We start from the raw sequence: 7,872 nt of genomic DNA, 5'->3' as shown, positions 1-7,872 counted from the left end.
ACCCTTTGATTCCATGTTTCTTCTTAAAATAGATATTTGATTTCAAAAAGAATCAATAAAACCCATAGAATTGGGAGAGCCAACCTTTTTGTCTTTTTTTTTGTTTTGTTTTTTTTTTTATTTATACACTGAAAAATAATTATTTCTCTAACTCATTATTGCAAAATGTCTAACCAAGATGAAGAAGAGGTGACAGACGACGTCGTGCTACAGACTACAGTGGTCCCATATATACCGATCTGTTCGTCCGGAACTGTCAAAAAAGCAGTAGTAATTAAAAAAAAAATTATAAAAAACTTTTATTTTTCTCATAAATGTATGTTACCGTTACCAAAAAGGCAAGGCAAAACGACCAAAGAAATATCACCAGAGAGTAACAAGTAAATGCCAACTCACAACTTACAGGGCAATTTTTAAATAAGGAAAGTGTGTGTTTGTGTGACGGCCACCGCCGGTGTGCCTTCATGTTGGAGGTGGATCCTCCTCAGGGGGACGAGTCTTCTTTGCAAAACAAGCAACAGTCTTATGCAGCTGTAGTGAATAAGCGTCCATCGCTTAAGAAACATGATTATGAAGTTAGTTTGGTTGATGGTGTTCCAACGATTGCGGTTCCTGATGTGGTGCTTCAGGGTTCGGTTCCCCTCTGGGATGACTTTCTGGTGGGTCGGTTTCCTTCTGCGGCTCCACACGTTGCAAAAATTCATGTAATAGTCAATAAGATCTGGCCTCTTGGTGATAAGTCTGTCCGTATTGATGTTTATGAGAATTCTGCAACCTCTGTCCGGTTTTGCATTCGTGATGAGGTTACAAGGCGGAGAGTTTTGCGACGTGGAATGTGGAATATTGCGGGAGTACCTATGATGCTGGCCAAATGGTTCCCCCTTCCAGAAGATGCGCAGCCAGTTATTTCCTCGATGCCCTTGTGGGTTACTCTGAAGAATGTTCCTCACTCTCTTTTTTCCTGGGAGGGTCTTGGTTTTTTGACCAGTCCAATAGGTACTCCTATATGGTTGCACCCGGACATTGAGCTCTGTAGTAAGTTCGGTAAGGTTAAGGTATTTGTGGAAGTCAATCTCACACAAACCTTGCCTTCCACGTTTCGTTTTCAATTGACAAAAGAAGATGATGTTACTGTGGAGTTCATGTATCCCTAGCTCCCACCGCGATGCTCTCGCTGTCATGTGTGGGGGCACACTAGTGATGATTGTGTGTCTGTTCCAGTGTCGCCTACTAAGGTTTCTGAAGTCGCTCTTGAAGAAGGGGAAATCGCTTCTCCAAAAAAGGTTCCAGAGGCAGAGGTTCCTCCTCCGGTTCCAATTCAGCAGACTGCAGCTCTCGCTCCCGGTGGTGAGAGACAGTTAATACCTTCTCAAGAGGATGATGCTGCAGGGTGGTCGGTTGTCTCCCCAGGCAAGGGGTGCAAGAGCTCTGACAAAGCTCGTAGTCCGCCTGCTGCTGGACACGTTACTGTATCTGGTTCTTCTAGGTTCTCGATACTAGGGGATACAGAGGATGTTGGTGACTCAGACACGGCTAAGATCGATCATCAAGTTCTGGCCGTTGTAGTAACAGCAACTGCCTCAGGGAATTTAGCATCTTCAGTTGTTCCTATTAAGCAAGAAAATGTGATGGATGCTCCCATTCGAGCCTCATTGCCGCGGCAAACGAAACAATTACACAAGACTGCTTCGGAGTCTTCTTCTCAACAAGCCAAGGGGGCACCTCCTGGCATCTCGAGCAAGAAGAACTCCCGGAATCGTCATTGATGTCTGGCTTTTTTTTTGGAACATGCGTGGCTTTAACAAATCTAAAAAACATTCTATTGTTCATGATTGGGTGCAAGCTGAATCTCTGCAGTTTGGATGTTTACTTGAAACGCGTGTCCAGGAAACTAAGGCCCCTAGGATCATTTCTTCAGTGTTCCGTGGATGGTCTTTGATTACAAATTACGAGTTCAATACCCTTGGCCGAATTTGGGTGGTTTGGAAGGAAGATGTGCGTGTAACACCAGTTTTTAAGAGTGGTCAGGTCGTCACTTGCTCCATTCTTTTGCCTGGTAACACTATGGAATTCTTTGTCTTGTTTGTCTATGCATACAATCTCGCGGAAGAAAGGAAAGAGCTCTGGGAGGATCTTACGTTTCATTTTGATTCTCCACTTTTTGCAAATAAGCCTTGGCTGATTGTTGGAGATTTTAATGAGATACTTGATGGTGTCGAGCACTCTACTTATGATAATAATCCTTTTGTCATTAGTGGAATGCGTGACTTTCAGGATGTTGTACGACACTGTTCTTTAACAGATATGCATTCTCATGGTCCTCTGTTTACCTGGGGTAACAAGCGGGATGAAGGATTAATCTGCAAGAAGTTAGATCATATTTTGGTTAATGAGGTTTGGATTCGTCGCTTTGTAGATGCTTATGGCGTCTTTGAATCTGGTGGGTGCTCTGATCACCTACGATGCAGGTTTTCAGTGGGGAATCAGGCTTGTAAACCTAGGGGGCTATTCAAATTTTCAAATGCTATCATTTCATTCCCGAAGTTTATACCCACAGTGCAAGCTTTCTGGGATAGTTCAGAGAGTCTCTATCACTCTACCTCTGCTATGTTCCGCTTCGCTAAGAAGCTTAAGGCACTAAAACCTCTCTTACAATCTCTCGGTCGTCAAAAGCTTAGCAAACTCTCAGAGCAGGTGGATGATGCACACAAAGACCTCTGTCAGAAACAGCTCTCTACGCTCTCTAGCCCCACGTCTGCAGCAGAGGAGGCCGAGGAGCAGGCTTTCAAGCGGTGGGATCATGTGTCTGATTTGGAGGAATGTTTTTTGAAACAACGGTCAAAGTTACACTGGTTATTGGTGGGTGATAAGAACAGTAAATTTTTTCACAATGCTGTCAAATCTCGACAAGCTCTTAATGCTATTCGAGAGATTCTTTGTCAGGATGGTTCCATTGCAAAAACTCAATCAGAGATTACAGCTGAGGGGGTCAGATTCTTTGAGGAGTTCCTTATGCATGAGCCAGTCGACTACGAGGGTATGAGTGTTGCTCAGTTAGAGGAGTTGGTGACATTTCGTGTCTCCTCTGCTCAACATGAGGGATTATTGAAGTTGGTTTCTGAAGAAGAGATTCGTCAAAACACTATTTAAGATGCCAGTATGTAAGTCACCTGGTCCGGATGGTTACACTATCGAATTTTTCAAGTAAGCATGGTCGATATTGGGCAGAGACTTTGTCGTTGCTGTTCAATCTTTTTTCCTCAAAGGCTTCCTCCCTAAAGGTGTAAATTCGACAATCTTGGCTCTTATCCCAAAAAAAACTGACTCTCAGGAGATGAAGGACTATCGCCCTATTTCATGTTGTAATGTGTTAGACAAGGTAGTCTCCAAGATTATTGCTAATCTTTTGAAGGTTATACTGCCCTCATTTATCGCTCCAAATCAGTCAGCTTTTATAAAGGATAGGCTTATGATGGAAAATTTGTTGCTTGCTTCAGAATTGGTTAAGGATTATCACAAGGAGTCCATCTCTCCTCGTTGCATGATGAAGATTGATATTTCCAAGGCATTTGATTCAGTGCAATGGCCGTTTCTACTTAACATCCTCAAAGCCGTTAATCTTCCCGCTGATTTTATCCATTGGACTGAACTCTGCATTGGCTCGGCTTCCTTCTCTGTGCAAGTCAATGGGGGAGTTAGTTGGTTACTTTCAAAGTAGAAGAGGATTGAGGCAAGGATGTTCTCTGTCCCCTTATCTTTTTTTTCATTTGTATGAATGTGCTGTCTCTAATGTTGGATAAGGCTGCCACTGATCATCGCATTGGCTATCACCCTCGCTGCAAAACAATGAACCTCACCCATCTCTGCTTTGCTGACGATATTCTCATTTTTTTCTGATGGGAGCTCACACTCTGTTGCAGAGACTTTAGCTGTTTTTGACCGGTTTGCAGTTGTTTCTGGTCTCAAAATTAGCCTGGAGAAATCCAGTCTGTTCATGGCTGGCTTTTCTCCGCAACATCAGCAAGACATCCTGCAGCACTTCCCGTTTACTGTTGGCTCTCTCCCTGTCCGGTATTTGGGGCTCCCCCTCCTCACTCGCTCTATGACACGCTGATTATCTACCACTCCTTGAACGCATTCGCCTTCGTATCTCCTCCTGGACAGGTCGGTTCTTGTCCTTCGCGGGCAGGCTTCAGTTAATAAAATCAGTGTTATCTAGTTTAACCAACTTCTGGCTCTCTGCTTTCCGTTTGCCGAAAAGGTGCCTTCAGGAGATTGATAGCCTTTTCTCGGCGTTCTTGTGGTCTGGTCCGGACCTAAACTCAAAAAAGGCCAAAATCTCTTGGCTTGATGTGTGTAAACCAAAGCATGAGGGAGGTTTGGGGCTTCGTCGTCTGCAGGATACAAATATGGTGTGCATTTTGAAGCTCATTTGGCGTCTTGTGTCCGCAAGTAACTCCCTTTGGGTAAGCTGGGTTCGAAGAAACTTGATCCGAACTGGCTCTTTCTGGTCAGTTAATGAGAGGAGTGTTGGTGGATCATGGATGTGGAGGAAGATCCTGAAGTACCGCGACCTTGCTGCAAATTTACATAAAAAGGAGATAACAACTGGCACTGAAACATCATTCTGGTTCGTTGTTTGGAGCCCAATTGGTCAGCTGTTTGCTCAACTTGGGAACAGGGGTAGTATTGATATGGGGATACCACAGCAGAGTACTGTGGCAGAGGCACTTTCACATCGGAGACGTAGGCACCATGTTGACATCCTGAATCAGATTGAGGATCTACTCGACTCTCTCCGTCAATCAGTGCAACATCAAGGTGGTGATCGCTCACTCTGGAAACAGAAGAACGGTTTTTTTAAGAATAAAATCTTATCCTATGATACCTGGTGTTTGATACGGCAACCAAACGCGCCCTGTGACTGGTCTGCAGGCGTTTGGTTCACCCACTCAACACCTAAATTCTCCTTTATAGCTTGGCTTGCTCACCATAATAGGCTCTCTACTGGTGATTAATTGGTTCAGTGGAACGCTGCTGCGAATGGAGCTTGTGTCCTCTGTCAGGGTTATGGGGAAACGAGAGAACATCTTTTTTTCTCTTGCACCTACTCCTCAAGCGTGTCGTCTGCTCTGGTCCAGCGTTTGCTGGGGGTTTGGTTCACCACATCCTGGGCAACTTTGGCCCCTATGCTTCTTGACCCTTCTACCCCACGGCTTCACCTCTTTGTTCTGCGGTATGTCTTTCAGTCTACTATACACAGCCTCTGGCGGGAACGTAATGCTCGAAGGCATGGCGAAGCTCCAACTCCGTCCTCCACTCTCTACCGCTTCATCGTCAAGAATGTTTGCAATACATTGCTCATGCTGACAACCACCTCTGGCTATGAGGGTGGTCTTCAACTTTGGTTTCAAACTCATCCTTTTTCATCCAATTCAGGTTTTTAATAGTGTTCTGCTTTTAAAACGTTGATTTAAGTTGTAACTATCCCATCGGACCACTGTTTTTTGGTGAATATAATTTAACATTCATACAAAGAAAAAAACGCAAGGCAAAGATGAATATCGGATAAACCATTTCCCATGTCACCAACTCACTAAAACAAAAGTAATTTCTTTCTCTTATGTGGGTGAATAAATCACTAATTAACATTTTTTTTTCTAAATGACAAATATTTCTCATGAACTGAAATATTTGACTGATATGTTGGAGAACCAGTATCAGTCACTGATATTTTGGAGAACCAGTATCGTGATTCATGAACCTATGTTTCGATCATATGTTAGTTTTTGTCTGTCGTATTTTGTACATGTTAACAAATATTAGACTATTAGTTTTGCAAATACGTTATTATTTTTATCTACTACGTACTGCGTACTGTGAACATGTCTTTTTCTTTTCAATATGTTAACAATATTAATTAGACTATTACAATGTAATACTATTTCTACGGAAAATACCATTTATGGGTATTTCAACCGAGATACCTGAATGCGGTATGAGTTCTTTCTCTTGTTCTTGAATCGATTGGAATGGAATAAGAAATCGATTTCTTCGCCTTTTTGCTAATAAATCCGAGTTCTCATGAAAAATAGCAGAATATATGAAATTAGAATGACTAGTACCTAAGTTTCCATTCAATTCTGAATAATTGGAAATCCCTAAGTTTTTTTGATCCGCAAAATCCGAACTAAAAAATAATTACATGTTAAAAGGTACATTTTCTCTACTACTGTTTTCTCCTTCTTTTTAAAAAAAATCATTTTACGTACTCCGCTATCCAAGTACATGTAATTCCAAAAATCCCTAACGAAAAGAAAATCTTAATAAATTGATACTCATGTGGGGATAAACAAAGGTCAACTGAGAGTAAGTGTTAATTTAGCTATTACTTAACATTGGTACAAAAAAAAAAGTGTTAGCTATTATAGTAATATAAGAACAGTAATAATAATAAGAGTATTCTTGATTTCTTCAAAGAAAAAAAAAAGCTAGAACGTTACTGGGTGTAGTAGAACTGAAAAAAAGTGAAAGTAAGTGGGTAAATAGAAAACGATAATAAGGAACAGTAAAATTTGGAGGAAAAAAGAAAAAAAAAAAAAGAAAACCCAAAATATATTGTTGTCCAAAATAAAATCATAAAACAATTTTTGTCGTCAATAAAATATTAAAAATAAGATAAAACTAAACTAGTAGTATGTTTTGTTTATTTAAATGGCTGCTATTATTTGTTTAATAGGTATGGAGCCCCCGCGATATCGCGGAGAATTCATTTTAATAAAATATTTTTTACAAAAATTTTTTAATTAAATTTATTTATTAATTTATTGGGATTCTAAACTATTTAATAAAAATTTCAAAAAATACAATTTGTTGAAACATTTTTTATATTTTATTTGAAAAATATTTTTTTTTAAATAATCTTACCTTCACATGTAATTAAATAAAAATAATTATCAATTCTACACACATCAAATTAAACAAAGTTTTACGATTAAATGCCATGAGATTACATTTTATTCAAAAAATATTCTTAAAAAAATAATCTTACCTTCACATGTGATTAAATAAATAATTATCAATGCTACACACATCAATATAAACAAAGTTTTAAGATTAAATACCATGAGATTACATTACAGTTGTAACATCCGTGAACCGGATTATGCGATTTTGGTAGGAGTGTCGATCAACACCCTTGTGGCATCGATCGACACCACTATTTCTGGGTTCGTCGGGTTTGTTTTAATTCGCGATTTTGGTTTGGTTGGTTTGGTTTAGTTATCTAAACCGAGTAGATAAGTGGAGAAGCGACAAATTAAGGGTTTTAGGGTGTCTAGTCGCCGTTTGCAGAGATAGAGAGAGGAGAGAGCCTATTGTGGTGTGAAGGAGATTAAAGGAGAAAGAGCAGAATCGTTAGGGTTTAGGAGGAAACAGTTTCGGCATATCAAATCGTTCTCAAAGGTAATGAAATTTGGTAGGTTTATTCCCAAGTCTTTCATCGTCTTTTTACAGAAGTAGTTTTGGATTTAAACTCGATGAGTTATTGGCAGTTTCGTGAGTCACTTTTTCTCAGACGCGAGTTGGAACCATCGGGGATGGTAATTGAGATCGTGGTCTCTTCTGGTTCCTGATCGTGCTGAAATTTTGTGGGAAGCTTCGTGACGGCTAGGGATAGCTTTTCACCGGAGCGATTTGTTAGTTAACGGTTGGTTTTCATTTTAGGGTTTCGTCTTTGAGACTGTTCTTTTCTGATGTTTCTGTCCAGTTTTGCTATAAGTCATTTTTGGTTGTGTAGCTTGTTGTAGGGTGTTTCTGGGCTGTTTCAGACCTTAGGAAGGTCTCAACTGGTTGTATTGGTTGTTATAATCA

General features: G+C 40.4%; 1 pseudogene; it reads left to right on the top strand.

Moving 5' to 3' along the window:
- The first annotated feature begins 908 nt into the window (after nucleotides 1-908).
- LOC147918904 (uncharacterized) lies at nucleotides 909-5,447 on the top strand (annotated as a pseudogene).
- Nucleotides 5,448-7,872: the final 2,425 nt, after the last annotated feature.

This window comes from Camelina sativa, chromosome 20, assembly GCF_030686135.1.
Source record: "Camelina sativa cultivar CO46 ecotype springtype chromosome 20, ASM3068613v1".
Taxonomy (NCBI): Eukaryota; Viridiplantae; Streptophyta; class Magnoliopsida; order Brassicales; family Brassicaceae; genus Camelina; species Camelina sativa.
This window is presented reverse-complemented; position numbering and strand designations above follow the sequence as displayed.